The 20339-nt window shown below is 49.5% G+C and overlaps 1 pseudogene; it reads right to left on the bottom strand.

The window, feature by feature from the left end:
- Window positions 1-19173: 19173 nt before the first annotated feature.
- LOC125546492 lies at window positions 19174-20134 on the bottom strand (annotated as a pseudogene).
- Between the last annotated feature and the right edge of the window lie 205 nt (window positions 20135-20339).

Below are 20339 nucleotides of genomic sequence, written 5' to 3'. Positions count from 1 at the left end.
TATAGGGAGTGTGCGATGATGATCATATCAATCTTGGAACCACTTCCAACACATATCGTCACTTCACCCTTAACTAGTCTCTGTTTATTCTGCAACTCCCGTTTCGAGTTACTAATCTTAGCAACTAAACTAGTATCAAATACTGAGGTGTTGCTATAAACACTAGTAAAGTACACATCAATAACATGTATATCAAATATACTTATGTTCACTTTGCCATCCTTCTTATCTGCCAATCACTTGGGGTAGTTCCGCTTCCAGTGACCAGTCCCTTTGCAGTAGAAACACTTAGTCTCAGGCTTAGGATCAGACTTGGGCTTCTTCACTTGAGCAGCAACTTGCTTGCTGTTCTTCTTGAAGTTCCCCTTCTTCCCTCTGCCCTTTTCTTGAAACTAGTGGTCTTGTCTACCATCAACACTTGATGTTTTTTTCGATTTCTACCTTCGTCAATTTCCGCATTACGAAGAGCTTGGGAATCATTTCTGTTATCCCTTGCATATCATAGTTCATCACAAAGTTCTACTAACTTGGTGATGGTGATTAGAGAATTCTGTCAATCACTATCTTATCTGGAAGATTAACTCCCACTTGATTCAAGCGATTGTAGTACTCAGACAATCTGAGCACATGCTCACTAGTTGAGCTATTCTCCTCCATCTTTTAGCTATAGAACTTGTTGGAGACTTCATATCTCTCAACTCGGGTATTTGCTTGAAATATTAACTTCAACTCCTGGAACATCTCATATGGTCCATGACGTTCAAAACGTCTTTGAAGTCCCGATTCTAAGCTGTTAAGCATGGTGCACTAAACTATCAAGTAGTCATCATATTGAGCTAGCCAAACGTTCATAACGTCTACATCTGCTCCTGCAATAGGCCCGTCACCTAGCGGTGCATCAAGGACATAATTCTTCTGTGCAGCAATGAGGATAAACCTCAGATCACGGATCCAATCCGTATCATTGCTACTAACATCTTTCAACACAATTTTCTCTAGGAACATATCAAAATAAACACAGGGAAGCAACAACGCGAGCTATTGATCTACAACATGATTTGCAAAGTACTACCAGGACTAAGTTCATGATAAATTTAAGTTCAATTAAGCATATTACTTAAGAACTCCCACTTAGATAGACATCCCTCTAATCCTCTAAGTGATTACGTGATCCAAATCAACTAAACCATGTCTGATCATCACGTGAGATGGAGTAGTTTCATTGGTGAACATCACTATGTTGATCATATCTACTATATGATTCACGCTCGACCTTTCGGTCTCCGTGTTCCGAGGCCATATCTGTATATGCTTGGCTCGTCAAGTATAACTTGAGTATTCCGCGTGTGCAACTGTTTTGCACCCGTTGTAGCCTATCACACCCGATCATCACGTGGTGTCTCAGCACGAAGAACTTTCGCAACGGTGCATACTCAGGGAGAACACTTCTTGATAATTAGTAAGAGATCATCTTATAATGCTACCGTCAATCAAAGCAAGATAAGATGCATAAAAGATAAACATCACATGCAATCAATATAAGTGATATGATATGGCCATCATCATCTTGTGCTTGTGATCTCCATCTCCGAAGCCCCGTCATGATCACCATCGTCACCGGCGCAACACCTTGATCTCCATAGTAGCATCGTTGTCGTCTCGCCAATCTTATGCTTTCACGACTATCGCTACCGCTTAGTGATAAAGTAAAGCATTACAGGGCGATTGCATTGCATACCATAAAGCGACAACCATATGGCTCCTGCCAGTTGCCGATAACTCGGTTACAAAACATGATCATCTCATACAATAAAATTTAGCATCATGTCTTGACCATATCACATCACAACTTGCCCTGCAAAAACAAGTTAGACGTCCTCTACTTGGTTGTTGCAAGTTTTACGTGGCTGCTACGGGCTTAAGCAAGAAACAATCTTACCTACGCATCAAAACCACAACGATAGTTTGTCAAGTTGGTGCTGTTTTAACCTTCGCAAGGACCGGGCGTAGCCACACTCGATTCAACTAAAGTTGGAGAAACTGTCACCCGCAAGCCACCTATGTGCAAAGCACGTTGGGAGAACCGGTCTCGCGTAAGCGTACGCGTAATGTCGGTCCAGGCCGCTTCGTCCAATAATACCGCCGAACCAAAGTATGACATGCTGGTAAGCAGTATGACTTATATCGCCCACAACTCACTTGTGTTCTACTCGTGCATATAACATCAACACATAAAACCTAGGCTCTGATACCACTATCGGGGAACGTAGTAATTTCAAAATTTTCCTACGCACACGCAAGATCATGGTGATGCATAGCAACGAGAGGGGAGAGTGTGATCTACGTACCCTTGTAGATCGACAACGGAAGCGTTTGGTTGATGTAGTCGTACGTCTCCACGGCCCGACCGATCAAGCACCGAAACTACGGCACCTCCGAGTTCTAGCACACGTTCAGCTCGATGACGATCCCCGGACTCCGATCCAGCAAAGTGTCGGGGAAGAGTTCCGTCAGCACGACGGTGTGGTGACGATCGATGTACTACTGTCGCAGGGCTTCGCCTAAGCACCGCTACAATATTATCGAGGACTATGGTGGCAGGGGGCGCCGCACATGGCTAAGAATATTATCACGTGGATCAACTTGTGTGTCTATGGGGTGCCCCCTGCCCCCGTATATAAAGGAGTGGAGGAGGGGAGGGACGGCCCTCTCTATGGCGCGCCTAGGGGAGTCCTACTCCCACCGGGAGTAGGATTCCCCTTTCCTAGTCCAACTAGGAGTCCTTCCATGTAGTAGGAGTAGGAAACAAGGAAGGGGCGCACGGCCTGCCCTAGGCAGCCCCTCTCTCTTTCCCGTATGGCCCAATAAGGCCCAATACTTCTCCCGGCGAATTCCCGTAACTCTCCGGTACTCCGAAAAATACTCGAATCACTCGGAACCTATCCGATGTCCGAATATAGTCGTCCAATATATCGATTTTTACGTCTCGACCATTTCGAGACTCCTCGTCATGTCCCCGATCTCATCCGGGACTCCGAACTCCTTCGGTACATCAAAACTCATAAACTCATAATATAACTGTCATCGAAACCTTAAGCGTGCGGACCCTACGGGTTCGAGAACAATGTAGACATTACCGAGACACGTCTCCGGTCAATAACCAATAGCGGGACCTGGATGCCCATATTGGCTCCTACATATTCTACAAAGATCTTTATCGGTCAGACCGAATAACAACATACGTTGTTCCCTTTGTCATCGGTATGTTACTTGCCCAAGATTCGATCGTCGGTATCTCAATATCTAGTTCAATCTCGTTACCGGCAAGTCTCTTTACTCGTTCCGTAATACATCATCTCACAACTAACTCATTAGTTGCAATGCTTGCAAGGCTTATGTGATGTGCATTACCGAGAGGGCCCAGAGATACCTCTCCGACAATCGGAGTGACAAATCCTAATCTCGAAATACGCCAACCCAACATGTACCTTTGGAGACACCTGTAGAGCACCTTTATAATCACCCAGTTACGTTGTGACGTTTGGTAGCACACAAAGTGTTCCTCCGATAAACGGGAGTTGCATAATCTCAGTCATAGGAACATGTATAAGTCATGAAGAAAGCAATAGCAACATACTAAACGATCGGGTGCTAAGCTAATGGAATGGATCATGTCAATCAGATCATTCACCTAATGATGTGATCCCGTTAATCAAATAACAACTCTTTTCCATGGTTAGGAAACATAACCATCTTTGATTAACGAGCTAGTCAAGTAGAGGCATACTAGTGACACTCTGTTTGTCTATGTATTCACACATGTATTATGTTTCCGGTTAATACAATTCTAGCATGAATAATAAACATTTATCATGATATAAGGAAATAAATAATAACTTTATTATTGCCTCTAGGGCATATTTCCTTCATCAGCCAAGGGCCGGCACAGCACACCGGCGATGGCGGGAGGAAGGAGGGAAGGGGAGTACTAGGGGGCAGGAGACGGGGGCTGCGCCCCGGCCGCCTTGTGTACGACGCGGGTCGTGGGAGCGGGAAGGGGTAGTCTCTTGCCTTGTTTATTCCCTAACTTCACACCCGAATCAATGATGAAACATGCATGGACGCTAACTTTTTTTAGAAAAGGAGGAGGACCCCCAGCCTCTGCATCTGGACGATGCATGCAGCCACTTTATTAATTGTTTACACAAGACCTTACAAAGTCATACAACAGTAAGACTAAAGCCACCGTCCACGCAACATCTGTCGCTCCTCCTATCCAGTTGATGAAGGGATGCTGATAGTCTGGGCATAATACCAAACAGACCTCACAGCCAAACCTAACATCTAAGACCTGAGGTCCCAACTAGGACTCCTACCGGGTATGGGGCACTCCTCAACCAAGACGCCTGCCGGGTATGAGGCCGCCGCAGCCACCTGTCACCAATCCATCTTTAGTGCTGTACTCCTGCATCTACCTTGCCCGGTTTTGCCGTCGACGCCACCACGACGCCAGACAACGCCACCATCCTGCGCTCATCCATCATCACATGCCCACCGGCGAGACCCCGCTGCTCCATGCCGCTGAGACCCGCCGTTGTCGATGTGCCAGATGCCACGCCACTCCTCTATCGCGAGAACCACTTGTTACCACTGGTCCCATCCCCTCCGCCTGCAATTCCTCTAACCGAGCACCCAAACGCCCTAGGCGGCACCTCCAAGAAGGGTACGACACACGCAGTGCCGCCGCCACCCAATCTAAGGATTTTTGGTTTTCACCCGGGCATGGGGTCGGGGTGGAGGGCAGGGACCTCGACGACGCCTACAAGGAGGAGAAAGGCGACCCTGGTCGTCGCCACCGTCGGGATGAATGAGTCATCCAGAGTTTTCTCCGATCCACTGGCACCTCTACCAGCACCCGCGAACGCACTGAGGCTGACGACCGCGATCGTAAGCCACCAAGTGCAGCGGGAGACACACTAGTAGAAAACAGGGCTTTCGTTCGGGCCAGATAAGCCCATTAGTCCCGGTTCAGTCACGAACCGGGACTAATGTGAGCATTGGTCCCGGTTCGTGCGGCTAAAGGCATTAGTCCCGGTTCAAATGAGCACTTTACTCACGGTTTGAGACACGAACCGGGACTAAAGGTGCGATGCCCTTTAGTCCCGTTTCGTATCTCAAACCGGGACTAAAGATTAGACCTTTAATCCCGGTTTGAGACACGAACCGGGACTAAAGGGTGCAATGCCCTTTAGTCCCTGTTCATGTCTCAAACCGGGACTAAAGGTCCCATTTCCAAACTCTACCCCCTGGATCGCCTTTTCAGTTTTTTGAAAAGCAAAAGAAAATGATAAAAACTTCAAAAATTAAACTCCTTCGAGATGTAGTAAAATTAAAAAACATAAATTTGGACATTTTTTGCAAAAAGTGTAAGGAAAATGTACAACGGCAATAACTTTTGCATACGATGTCAGAAAAAACGTATAATATATCAAAATGTGCAGCACGTATGATATGCTCAAATTTCATTTTTTTTTAATTTTCGTTAAATCTGGTCAAACTATGGTCAAACTACTTATTCAAGAAGTATTACGGTTATTAAATAATTATTCAAGAATATTAGTGTTACTAAATAATTATTTCAGTTTTTTTTTGAATTTTGGTCAAATCTAGTCAAACTATGGTCAAACTACTTATTCAAGAAGTATTAGTGTTACTAAATAATTATTCAAGAATATTAGTGTTACTAAATAATTATTTCTGTTTTTTTGAATTTTGGTCAAATCTGGTCAAACAATGGTCAAACTATGGTCAAACTACTTATTTAATAAATATTAGTGTTACTAAATAATTATTGTTTTTTAGAATAATAGTTTCAAACTCAAACAGTGAAACGTATGACTTCATGCTCAAGCTAAACTCCTGAGGGTTAATATGATTGACATCTTACTATTGTCAGAAAAACAATAAGTGCAGACTTGGAAACGAGAGAAAATAGAACCCGGAAAGTAAGCGTGCTCAGGCTGGAGTAGTGAGGATGGATGACCGGCCGGAAAGTTAGATGATTTGGAATGATGAGAGATGATTAGAGATTAGAGGTTAAATTGAGCAGTGATCAGGGGTGATTAGAGATTAAATTGTAAAAAAAAATCAAAAATTTAAAAATCAGAAAAAATTCAAAAAAAATTCAAAAAATTTCCTTTAGTGTCTGTTGGTGTTCCAGGACTAAAGGTGGTGCTCCAGGCAGCGGCCACGTGGAGGGCATTTAGTCCCGGTTCGTATAAGATCCGGGACTAAAGGGGGACCTTTAGTAACGACTCTTTAGTACCGATTCGAGAACCGGGACAAATGGCCCTTTTTCTACTAGTGAGAGAGCCTGCAGCGTGGAGGAGATTCACCGCTGCCACCACAAGATGCCATACATCCACCCCCCCCACCACCCGCGTGCGCGCGCGAACGTAGCCGGCCGAGGGCGCCGTCGCCATGCCTAACGGGGCTGCTGCCCCAGGTCCAGGTTCCTCCACGATGGCCAGAGTGGCGAGATTCGCCACGAGCGACGAGATACGGCACCACACGGCCGACGCCATCGCCCAAGCCTGCCGTCGCCTGATCCCGCCGCTGCCGGGAGCCCGCACGCTGCCGGGAGTCCCACACCCATGGATCTGGGCACCCGTGCACCGCCGCGAGCCCGCCGCCTGCGGGATCCGCCACACCGTCGGGAGGGCCGCACCCAGCGGAACGGGATGCCCGCGCCGTCGCGGATCCGGAAGAGGGAGGAGAGACCCTCCGCCGCCGCCGTCGCACGCACGGGCTTTGCCCGGCGTCGACCACTGGCAGCGGCGGAGAGGGAGAAGGGCGCTGCAGGATACTAGGTAGCGGCGGCGGCTGAGCCCTCACGAGCCGCCCGCGGGGGAGGCGACACAAGAGGGACGCAAGGGGGAGGATGTACCCCCTCTCCTCTCTTCAAGGACGCTATCTGATTATAATAACATGTAAGTAATATAGCAAATGCGCTGATCATCTTGTAGTTCAAATTTGATCACACACGTCCCGAACATCATGCATGCTCCTTATTCGTTGACAAAGACAGACATACGAGGACTAGAACAGAAACATTCTTCAAAAGGAGTAGGTCAAGAAACCGATTGACGCGTTCCAAGTACTACTGGGTAGTTCCGATAGGGATCGAGAACAATAGTAGAGCATAATAAATTACTAAATTGAATAGAAGCGCCATTCTAAAATGCAGGAGATTAACTTGATACTGATCCCAACGTATCCCGCAAACCGAAACTTCACATCCTTCCAGTGGACATTGAGACGACGCATCAATCCTCCTCGTCCTTGTGGTCATCACTTTCTCGTTCTCCTTCTCCTGCCTCTTCTGGATCGTTTTTAAGGTATGCCACGCATATCCTGATGTTGATAACAGTTCCTCCAGCAGGAGCGGGGGGTCACAACGCACAAGCATTCTTTAGGTACCCCATTGGGTCCGATTGTCCACGTTGACCACTGCTTATGTCCTACGACGAAGGAGAAAGACATGGCGATTCCAATATTGGGTCCCGGAGCTTCTCGCCCCATGCAGATGAGGGAGATGGCATGGCCGTAGGACTTCAGCGACTTCACGTTGAGCAGGAAGAAGAGGTTATCGTTGCTTTTGAGAACTCTGTAGCCGGGCTTGATTGGGATTTCGAACGGCTGGGACAATTCGAATACTATTGTTGGCAATTTGTGCTCTTTTAACTCGATAGTTTTTGTTGGCAACATGGGCGCATAGGTGGTGAGATGGTACAGGAGGACCCCGGTTGGTAAAACTCTGCTGCAACCAGATATCGGGCAGATGGAAGACCCGAGCGGGCACACCCTCTCGTGGTCAACCTTCCAGTAATAGGGGACCTTCCTGTCACATCTGGGGTGGTACTTGCAGGGAACCAATATGTTGTCGACGACCCGATCCATGACGTGGCAGCGCTGGGTGGCAGTTCGACCACTTTCCAGCAGCTTGTCGCGGCAAGGCGAGCAGATGGAATTCCCCTTGGAGCACTGAAATGTATACAAATTTTTTAATTAATATGTTGATTTAGATTTAATGGTGAATCAGCGAAACGGACAACTAACAGCCGAAGTACTAGTGAACTTAAAAATACGTACCTGGAAAATTGGAGGACTCAGTGGTTTGGAGCAGATGCTGCAGTCAAACATCTCTATCCCCACGGTGACATTCCGCATCTTGCCGGAGGTGCAACTTTTTCCCTCGTTCTGATCATCATCTCCTTTCTTCTTGCTGGAGTCGCCTGACCCCTCCGTCGCCACCAAAGCGCCTTCCATCGGTACTCCACTTGGCAAAGAAGGCGATATCCTTCCCCAGTATATCTATGGTGGGTTCTTATTAGTGGCCAGGGATAGTAATTATGGAAGCTGAAGAGTCCGTTTGTTTCGACTTCCATTAGTCATAACTCAGTGCACGGTATCGAGGGGGAAGCTGTTTGGACAAAACAAGAATTTTAAGCGTTTGACAGCCCAGCGAATCATGCATGCAGTCACCGTACTCCTCCCGCGTTGTGTCCGTCTGTTTCGACTTCCATTAGTCATTCACGTGACCATGCATGCACGCTAGCCTCGTCCCGAGTAAGATCGTCGGTGCGCTGCAGCTAGACATAATTCCGGAAGCTGGCCGGAGAGGCCTTTTGGTTTTCCGTTTCCAATAAACTAAATCGCGGGACGAAAGGAACAGACGAAGAAGCTACTGTATTATTTATTGTCAAAAAATCACTCTGTAAAAAGATATAAGACGTCTTAGAGCGCGCTAGGATTTACTTCTGAATAACCAACTAAACAAGGTTTCAAACCGAGAGTAGCAGCATGTGCTTACTCGATTTAAAACCTTGTTACGCATCTTATGCATTTTAGACGTTTTAGAGGTAAGGATTTACTTGATTTGAAGTATGCGACTCTTATGCATTTTTTGAATAACCCACGAATAGTATGTGGTTCTTATTGATCACCTAATTTACTTTTTGTAAAGTAAACCTAGCGATGCTAAAATTGACAGTTTGCTATTTAGGGCTCCCCTAGTTGATACTCGATAGACATCCAACTGCATAGAGCATCTCCAACTTTTGCATCTTTGAGGCCAAAAAACATAACACCAACAAATGATGTAGATGTAAAAAAAAAAATACATCTTCACCTTCAGGAGGTGTAAAATACAATTTGCATCTCCATCTTCACAAGATGTAAAAACTTGTCCGCGCGCCAACCGCCCTTCATTTTGTTTCCCAACCGCCGCACGCGCCCCGCCGCCACCCAGCCCGGCCCACCGTGTGATGCCACCGCCGCGTCGCTGACAGATCCCGGCACTCCACCGCCCCGCCGCCACTTTCATCGCCTCCTCCGCCCTCCACTAAATCTACCTATTTGCCGCCCGTCCTCTTTCGGCCGCCACCGTCGCCGACCAATTTCGGCTAGCTCTGGCCCCTCCCCTACCCATTCCAGTCCGCCGCCAGCCATCCCCGCCGCCCGAATTCGGCCATCCGCCGCGCTGGAGCAGAGGAGGGTGCCGACACGGGTAGGATCAGATATGAAGCACATTTATCTGGAAAACGGGAGGCCTAAGGGGGGTGGAGCAGATGGGGCAGTCAAAGACCTCCATCGCCATGGTGACCTGCTTCTTGATGATGCCCTCTCCCTCTTGCAGAGCTTCTCCTTCCTTTCCATCCTTCTTGATGCTGTTACTCTTCACCTCAATGGGAGCTAGGGCCTCCAGTACTAGAGATGAAAGAACCCAGTTGTTAAAACATATACGTTCTTGCACAATTTGCAGGCGAGCAAAAACAACATCGAGGGCGCATCCATGGATGTGCAATGTAAAGGGGAGGGTCAGTATTTATTTGCTGAAATTAAGGTACGAATTTTCCAGACGAATTTGGGGATTCCTACCACAATCAGATGATGGATGTATCTGAACGGCAGAACGACGACATAGATGAAGCATCGTCGTAGTTACATACTTACATTCAGCACGCATTTAGTTATTTCTCTACATGCACTAAGGATTATTGGATTCACCATTTTCTTACTCCTTTCCTCTCTTTTAACTTAGGAGAAGCATGTTACAAGAGCCTCTAATGAGTACACAGATAAGGTGGCCTCAAATCAGGGAGGCAAATTCGTACAAGATGAATACTAGCCAATTAGCAAATGAACAACCCGAAATCAGAGGATGAATGCATCTGAAGCATCGTACAAGATTCTTTATGCATCATTAACTATTTCTAACGCATGTACATACATCAGTACGCGGATAGGGTGGTCTCTCTCAGAGCAGAGCAAGGAGGCAAATTCGCAAACACATGGACTGCATGGTAAGCAAGTAGTGAATGAGCAGATCGAAATCGTGGACGGAAGCAATTTAACTACTGTACTAGTGAATGGTTGAATCAACAGGTCCAAAATCCGGCAATGAAGGGGCAAATGCAAGAAAAGCAATCGAACCCACGGACGATCGATCGAATCAAACGATGTCGCTCGCCGGGCGACAGAACCAACGAAGTAGAGAAATAAGATGCTGGAGCCTGGAGTCGACCGAGGAAGCGAAACGAGCGCCTGCACGGCTGGAGAGCAGGAGGAGGGAGAGGGGGAGGGGGGAGTGAGGCTCACCGAGATGCCAGCTGCAGAGGAAATAAGCGGCGGCCGGTGGAGGAGAAGACGAGCGGCAGCGGCGGCGAATTCTGTTATACGATTCTACAACTTTATCATCCAAACTAACTTCTATAATTCTACGATTTTAATTCATAGAATCTACGTTTTTACGATCCTGATAGTGAAAATTTTATGATTTGCAATCCTACCATCAGAGCTACAATCCGATTCAAAATCACGATTCTGACAACCTTACTTGCGTGGCGGTCAAAGGAGAGGTGTGGAACGGCGGCGGAGGAGAAGCGGCGTGGAGCCCGGTTGTACCGTTGGAGGTTGTTAGACCGCTGACTGCGCTCAGCCCACGATCTACGCACGATCCCCGTGCACGTACTACGTTCGGTTAGGCGCTGCCCTCCCATATGTAATCCCTCCTGTACTCTGTATGCAATCAAGGAAAGTACTCAATCTGTTTTCATGGCATCAGATAACTCTCCCACGATCCTCTCCTAAACTCCAGCGCCATGACCAAGCGCCATGACCAACCCCGGCACCGGCAATTCCTCCCAACCGGCCGCCGGCAGCCACACTATTCCGGCGACCTCCTCCACTACTACCCTCACTATCCCCTCTCTCTCCTTCAGCGACACAATCACCGATGTGAACCCCTTCATCCCTATTGTTCTTGATCTCCATAGCAGGAACTACTACCACTGGCGTCACTTGTTCGAGATCCACCTTGGCCGCTGCTCGCTGCTTCACCACATCTCGGACGCCTCCCCTCCCGAGCCGCACAATCCTCGTTGGCTCAAAGATGATCTCGCCATAATTCAGTGGCTTTACACGCGCATCTCCACTGAGCTGTTCAACCTCGTCGTCAAGGACGGCGCCACCGCGCGTGACATCTGGACCGAGCTCCGGCGTCTCTTTCAAGACAACCGCGACGCCCGCATCTCGGCCCTCAACGTCGAGCTCCGCACCATCACCCAGGGCGATCGTCCTGTTGGTGTCTTCTGTCAACAGATCAAGGCGATTGGCGACGAACTCCGGGAACTCGGGGAAACCGTTGCCGATCGTTCTCTTCTTCACGCTCTCATGGGCGGGCTGGACGAGCGGTTCGCGCAGCAGGCGTCGCTGATTCCTCTGCTTCGCCCCCTGCCGTCTCTGTCCGAGGCGAGGTCGATGCTGCAGCTCGAGGAGCAAACCCAGGCGCGCAAGATCGGAGCTCCGTGTCTCTTCCACACCGCCGCCAATCCTGCTCCGTCACCACCAACATCATCCTTGGCGCCGCCCACCCCGCAGCCGCCTCCCGGATGGCGTCCAAGTCCAAATTACAAGGGCAAAAACCCGGTTTATCGACCGCCCAAGCAGCACTCGTTGGCTTCCTCGTCGTCATCCACGCCTCCACCGCTTGCACCTCCATTGGCGCCCACGCCACCAGCGCCCGCGGCGCCCCCGGGTTCTTGAACATGGCGCCCTACTGCTGATCCCTGGACGGGGCTCGTTCAGGCATGGCCGATGCCTTGGACCGCGCCTTCCCCCTACGGTGCTCCCCCTGCATACAGTGGAGCCTGGGCGCCCGGCATCCGTCCCTCCATCGGGGCTCCCGGCCTTCTTGGCTCCTGGCCGCCGCCGCATGCGTACACGGCCTATGCCCCTCTGTACCAATCTTCGGCGCCTCCATCAGCACCACCTCCGTACCTCTACGGCGCTCCTACAACAGGATGGGATCTTGCTGGTCCATTGGCGTCGCCGTCTGCATCTCCCCACCAGCTGGCGCCTGCTGCTACAACTTCAGCACCACCAACCTGGGATCAAGCTGCTCTCATCGCCGCCCTGAACTCACTTACCACCCAGGACACAGGTACGGAGTGGATTTTCGATTCCGGTGCATCTTCGCATATGTCTGCATCATCTAGTACGCTGTCATCCATCCATCCCTCCATTCTCTTTCCCTCTATCACCATTGGTGATGGCTCTACTGTACCAGTTTCATGTGTCGGCACCACCTCTCTTTCATCTTCTCGCTCACCACTTCTCCTTCGTGAGGTTTTGGTCGCTCCTGCTTTAATAAAAACCTGATTTCTGTCCGTCGTTTTACCATAGATAACCAAGTTTCTGTCGAGTTTGATCCCTTTGGGTTGTCTGTGAAGGATCTCCACAGCAAGGCGGTGATAGCTCGGTTCAATAGCTCTGGCGATCTCTACACCATCAACGGCGCATCCACTCCTTCACCTCAAGCCATGCATGCTTCCGTCACTCTATGGCATCGCCGTTTCGGTCATCCCAACGCCACCACCACTACAAAGCTTCTTCTAGAGTTCCAACTCCCGCATGATCGAGGCTCTCATGACGCATCTCTCTGTCACGCGTGTCAGTTGGGCAAACATGTTCGCTTGCCCTTTAGTACATCTACTACTACTAGCACTTTCCCTTTTGAGTTGTTGCATTGTGACTTATGGACCTCGCCTATCCCTAGTGTGTCTGGTTTTAAGTACTATCTTGTAATCGTGGATGATCATTCTCACTATATTTGGACCTTTCCCATTCGCTCTAAATGTGATGTTCACCCTCTCTTTGTAAATTTTCAGTGCTATGTTTATACACACTTCTCCCTTCCCATTCGCTTTTTGCAATGTGACAATGGTAAAGAATTTGATAACACTCGCAACAGAGAATTCTTCTTACAACATGGCATTCTCCTTCGCTGTTCTTGTCTATACACTTCATCTCAAAACGGAAAAGCGGAGCGATCCCTTCGTACCATTAACGACATCCTGCGCACTCTTCTCATCCAGGCCTCCATCCCGCCTAATTTTTGGGCTGAAGCGCTTCGTCACGCCACATATCTTCATAACATTCGCCCCACCACCACCAGCCCAAAGTTTTCCCCGTACGAATCCTTATTTCTAGCCCCACCCTCCTACAACAGCCTACGCATTTTTGGCTGCCTCTGTTTTCCAAACATTAGCTCCACAGCCGCCCACAAGCTCTCCCCTCGTTCCTTGCCCTGCGTATTCCTCGGTTACTCTGATTCGCACAAAGGATGTCGTTGTCTTGACATACAAACTGGTCGCGTTTATATTTCTCGCCATGTCACATTCGACGAAACCATCTTTCCCTTTGCGTCCCACACCCCGCCAGATTTTTCTGCTCCCATCACTACATTCTCCAACCCCAATTCGGCCTCCATGCATGGCCTGCATGGTCCTATTCACGTGGTCACATCACCGTCCCTACCACCCCCACTATCTCTATCGATCCCCGTGCCCCCTCCACTACTTCCGCGCCCAGCAGGCCATCCTCTCCGGGATCCACCCCGCCTCCCTCCAATGATTGTTTTCCCATGGCATCCACTAGCCAATCCACCCCCTCCTCCCCAGATTCTCCTGCCACCTCTCCCTCCACAGATTCACCCGGGCCCGCCACTACACCCATGCATGCAACTTTGTCCCCCACCCATGCAGCCTCTCCTGCGCACTCTGATTCCTCGTCACCACAACATCCACACGTCCCGCCTTCTCCTCCTTCTTCTACGTCCCGGCCACACCATCCATTACCACCCGCTGCCGTCCCAGTACCTATTACCACTAATGATCACACCATGCGTACTCGCGCCAAATCAGGATTCCGCCAACCTGCTAAACGCCTAAACCTCACCGCGTCACCCACTTCTCTCTCCCCCATACCACACTCTTACAAAGCCGCTCTTCTTGACCCACACTGGTTCCACGCAATGAAGGATGAGTACGCGCTTCTGCAGAACAACACATGGTCTCTTGTTCCACGCCCAGCCGGTGCTAATGTTGTTTCCGGTAAGTGGGTTTTTCGGCACAAATTCAACTTCGACGGGTCTCTTTCTCGCTACAAAGCTCGTTGGGTTTGCCGCGGTGACTCTCAGCAAGCCGGCATTGACTTCGACTAAACTTTCTCACCTGTCGTTAAGCCCAGCACAATTCGTGTGGTTCTTAGTCTTGCCATTTCCTCTTCTTGGCCCATTCACCAATTGGATGTGAAGAACGCTTTCTTGCACGACACTCTCAACGAAACCGTTTTCTGCCGTCAGCCTCTCGGATTCACTAACCCATCCTTCCCTGACCATGTGTGCCACCTTCAAAAATCGCTCTATGGTCTTAAACAGGCGCCCCGGGCTTGGTTTCAGCGTTTTGCCACCTTTCTTCACAGCATCGGTTTTCAACCATCTCGTTCTGACTCTTCCCTCTTTATTCTCAAAACAGACACCCACATTGCATATCTCCTCTTATATGTAGATGACATCGTGCTCACCGCTTCTTCTGACTCTTTTCTTTCCACCATCATCCATTCCCTTGGTCACGAGTTCAGCATGACCGACCTTGGGCCTCTTCATCACTTTCTCGGCATTGCGGTCTCTCGTTCATCCTCCGGCCTTTTTCTTTCTCAGCGTCAATATGCAATCGATCTCCTCTCCAAGGCCGGCATGTCCGACTGCCATCCCTCTCGCACTCCAGCTGAAACGGGCTCTAAACTTTCTTGTGACGGCGAGCCCTTCTCTGATCCCACCCTCTACCGCAGCCTCACCGGCGCCCTTCAGTACATGACTCTAACTCGTCCTGAGCTCACCTACGCAGTCCAACAAGCGTGTTTATACATGCATGACCCGCGTATTCCTCACTACAATCATGTTAAACGCATTTTGCGTTACCTCAAAGGAACTTTTGATCATGGTCTTTCCATCACACCTTCCTCTCCCACCACTCTCACAACGTATTCCGATGCCGACTGGGCTGGATGTCCGGATACTCGTCAATCCACTTATGGTTATTGTGTGTATCTGGGTGATAACTTGATTTCATGGTCTTCGAAGAGACAGCTCACTGTTTCCAGGTCATCCGCTAAAGCTGAATATCGCTCTGTCGCCCACGCCGTCGCCGAAACCGTCTGGCTTCGTCAACTTCTCAGCGAGCTCCACCGGCCTCTCCATCAAGCTACCGTCGTTTATTGTGATAATATCTCCGCTGTGTACATGTCATGTAATCCTGTACAGCATCAACGTACTAAACACATAGAGATAGACATCCACTTTGTTAGGGAGAAGGTCGCTCTAGGAGATGTCCGTGTTCTGCATGTCCCCACCAGCGTGCAATTTGCCGACATCTTCACCAAGGGACTGCCAACTACTTCCTTCCTCGACATTCGAGCCAGTCTCAACGTCGTCGAGCCCGCCGCTGACACTGCGGGGGGGGGGGGGGGGGGTGTTAGACCGCTGACTGCGCTCAGCCCATGATCTACGCACGATCCCCGTGCACGTACTGCGTTCGGTTGGGCGCTGCCCTCCCATATGTAATCCCTCCTGTACTCTGTATGCAATCAAGGAAAGTACTCAATCAGTTTTCAGAGGTGATGGACACGTTAAGTTCCGGCAGGAGTGTGACATGGGGGCCGGGGTGGTCGAGCAGCGGCAAAGGCAAGAGAGACACTGAAATGGAGAAAATGGGAGGATGGAGGCGCGGGGTTTGGGAGGGGTTCTGGCTGGACCAGGCCTTTGGAGTCCTACTTGGCTGCTGTCTGGACTCCTATAACACCCCCCCCCCCCCTCCTTGCCAGGAGAACTACGTTAAGACTACTCGGCTAACCGGTATGCCCGTGTTGGATGGCTAATCATGTCCGGAGAGCGCAGTCCGGACGGTTGAGGGTGGAGATGCCCTAAAGAAATAAATAAGAAAACTATGAAACATTTCGGCAGCCACACTGAACAGCGACGAGCGTCGGATAATGTCCAGCGTCGTGACCTGGGACTGGCCCTGAACCAGGACCAGGAGCAGCTCACTGAGCATCACGTAGTACTCCTGCGCGTGTGCCTGGAATCTGGATGCGGGCCAATGAGACCCCGTATAGCAGGCAATCCAGGGACCCCTTGTCATCGCCCTCTTGGCGTTCCTGGCTGCCGTGTTGAACGGCTCAAAGTATTTGAACGCCATGGCCGGCCACTCTGTGCTCTCTGTGGCGAAGTGGTCCAGCAGCGCCTCCGGTGTGCGACTTCTCGTGGTAGGCAATCATGGCGGTGCAGCCGTGCATGGCGTAGGAGCACGGCACCACGATCACGATGGAGTCAATGGCACGCTCCATGCGGTGGCAGCTTTTGGAGACCGTCCTGGAGCACACGACACGCTCCAGGCCTTCTTCCTTCCGGGCGGTAATGGCGAGTTTATGTGTGAAGGGCTAAAATTGTCCGTGTCCCTGTTCTAGTGTAGCATACGTGTAGTCCCTGTTCGAGTCAGATAGGGTTAGTTCATGTTCATTTTTTATTTTTATTGAAAATCATGGTTTAGTTTATGTTCTAGTAATAGTCGTACAGACTCGTGTAGGAGGCCGACAAGGTCGTTTCCAGCTCAACGAGAACCCAGCGTAAAACGATCGCCAACGACTCGTTATATGTTGATGAAGATACTGAATCCGACTCCGATTGACTTTTATTTGCTCTATCTCATCAATCTATAATACGTTGAAGGCCTGACACAAATCGCAAGGAAAATCAGTTGCTCATACGATCGAGGCACGTATCTGGCCAGGCAAGTTGCGACAGATCCATCTATCTCGTCGGCATGAACGGCGACACAGCCGCGCCGCACATGCCCTCCGAGCTCGTGCTGGAGATCATGGCCTGGCTGCCCGTCAAGTCGCTGCTCCGGTTCAGGTGCGTCTGCAAGGCATGGCGCGACACCATCTCCGACGATGCAGCTTTCCACCGCGCCCACCTCCGTGCTCAGCCTCCACGCTTGCTCATCTCGACCAGCACGAAGGAGGACCGGATGAACAAGGTCACCACCATCGGCTTGTACGTGTCGGAGGAGAGCGCTGCCCTCACAGACACCATAGACTTGCCTGAAGACCATACGTATTACTTCTCGCACTGCAACGGGCTGGTGCTGATGCCGATGAACGCCGTGGTCCGCGTGCTCAACCCTGCCACACGGTGCCTACTTCCACTGCCTTGGAGCCCCAACGGTGTATCACTAGCACCGACCGAGGGCTTGTACAGCGTTTTGCACCAATTGTTTGGCCCTTCACAGCGACACCTACAAGGTTGCCCGCTTCTTCTTGCGCCCTAAAGAACCCGACCCGACGGGCAATACCACCACAACTTTGGTATGGAGGTTTACACCATCGGGGTAGATGAGCATTGGCGTGAGACGGTGGAGAAGCCACCCTACGCCGTTGACATTACAGGAACCTCGGCCTTCTCGAGGGGCTCATTGTTTTGGACCATCGACCATATCGAACCTGTGGGTGGAGAATCCCCATCAGGGTTTCTCCGCTTCAGGCTAGAGGACGAATCGTTCAGCGTCACGCCGCCGCCTCCTTGTTGCGAAGGGCTCGTATACGAGATGTCCTACTTGTCCGAGCTGCATGGGGAGTTGAGCGTGGCTCATCCTGGGCCCAACTGTGAGCCGATTGAGATTTGGACGTGCAACGATGTGGACACCAACCCGCCACAATGGACGCTGCGTTACATCTTCAACAACTATTGTCCCCAGCCGGCTGAAGGGCTCGACATCGCCATGTACCATCTATGCAAAGATATGTTTATCCTACAAGTTCTCAAGGATATAGTTGGACTAGATCGCTTGATATATCACCCCCATGACTCGGTGATGCCCTACATTCCATCCCGAGTTCCAGTCTAGTTGAAAAGCCGGCTGGCTTAATATGTACTGCATGTGTGGGAGATATCTTTAGTATACCCATCCAAATCAGATCCCGGTTGTAATGTGGAAGAAAAATGTATTCCTATTTTTCGTTCATATAAGGATTATTAAGGCCACACAACTCTGTGTTCAACATGGATGTTGAAAGTGCAATATAGCACTGTCACAGAGCGGGTTGATTCCACCTTCGGTCTGCTTGTCGGCTTTGGCATTTGGCTGGCTTACCAAGTTCAGTCAATCATCAAGGTGTACATACAGAAATCATATGACATGCATGTAAACGCACCAGTTCAAGCAACCAAGCTCCTACGGCTCACGCAATAAATTAAAATCTACGAAAAATGAAACTTTGCCGACGATCACGTCCTTTGTCCAGTCCATCATCTTCCGAGATTTAGTCGTCGCCCGCGGCATAGCTCATGCTCTGCTTCACTTCTGGGAGGTGGATTTGGCTATCTTATCTTCTAAGTTGCAGTATTGCATGGTTTATAGGTTTACAACTTTGGATCAAGAGCACCCCCAGTTTGCACGCAGGAAGTCCTAGTCGGGTTTCTGGCGGCCAAATCCATGCATAGATCATACTACGTAAAGATGGTTTGACACAAGTTGAAGTACTAAGCAAACAAAACATGGCTTGCTTCAGTGAGGTTTTGCTTCCGTCATCGATTTGAAGCAAAACTTTACAAACAGTGCTCCACAATCGGATGAAATATCTGATCCAGACCAAATGAACACTAGTGCCTCCACCAGAAGCTAAGAGATTCCTTAAAAAAAAACTGAGAGGTTCGGAAGTACTCACTTGTCAAACCCAATCATACAAAGGCACCCTATCACTTGCTCATGAGGCCTATTGTTGCGTGACGGTCACACCCACCATGGCTGTGGCGCTTGTACCAGCTCCTCGGAGCAACACCTTCGGCACAAGGAACTAGAAGCAATCATTGGGAAACCCATCATACAGATTAGTGCTCCTCATTAAGAACTCCATAGACTGAGAAAAGATCGGTTCAGCGCACGACAATGTTAGCTTGCACCTGAAGCTGGATCCAGTAATGTGAGGCTTGACGGAGCAAACTGAGATGACACCACCGCGGGACTCCATTGTCATGTTGACCAGGAAGAGGTTCCCATCCTCGCCCACCAGAACGGTTGATCCCACATGGATGCGGATACGGAACGCCTTGTTGTAGGTAACTTTCGGGGAGTGCCACTTGTGCTTGCCTGAAAAATGCTCCAGGAGAATTGTGGTAGGTCCGCTGAAGCTGCATCCGGTTTCGGGGCAGAAACATGGTGCATGTGGACAACCTTTCTCATGGTCTTCTTTCTGGTAGTAGGATATCCTTGCAGTGCAGCCGTGATTGCAATTGGAGCAAGCAACTTTGATGGATTCAACGAGATGTTCTACCATGTGGCAACGGTTGTAGACTGTGGGAAGGGAGCAGAAGTGGCACTTCTCTGGGAGCTTGTCATGGCAAGATGAGCATATGGTATGCCCCACAGTGCACTGAGGAACAGAAACAACAAATCAGTATGTATGCTAATGAGTTTAGCTGAATTAAAACCATAATGATGAATAGCACAGGAATTGTAAGTATGTAGATTGTGGTGGCCAACTACACGCTAGAATAACAATGATATGGTTTTGAGTTAACAAAATAGCAATAAAGTTGTAAAAAGGGAGCAGATAAGCCTATCCTGCATGGAATTAAGCTCACCTATCATTCCCATTTCAATACTTTAAAATCACCAGATGCAACTGTTAACTTATTTTGTTTTGTTTTTTACCTGGAAGAGTGGGGGAGGCCCATGTAGACATACCCATATCTACTCAAATCATCAGTGAGAGTGAGAACATAACGATAGCCACCGCGAGCCTCAACACTCATTGGACCGCACACATTAGTATGTATAATTTCCAATAAGTTGGTTGCTCGCTCCATCGTTCCTGAGAACGGAGTCTTGGTCATTTTACCCATGAGACATGGTTCGCACGTGTCAAATGATTCGTAATCA

This window comes from Triticum urartu, chromosome 3 (genome assembly GCF_003073215.2).
Source record: "Triticum urartu cultivar G1812 chromosome 3, Tu2.1, whole genome shotgun sequence".
NCBI lineage: Eukaryota > Viridiplantae > Streptophyta > Magnoliopsida > Poales > Poaceae > Triticum > Triticum urartu.
The sequence above is the reverse complement of the archived record's forward strand: the minus strand, read 5'-3'. Positions and strand labels throughout refer to the sequence as shown.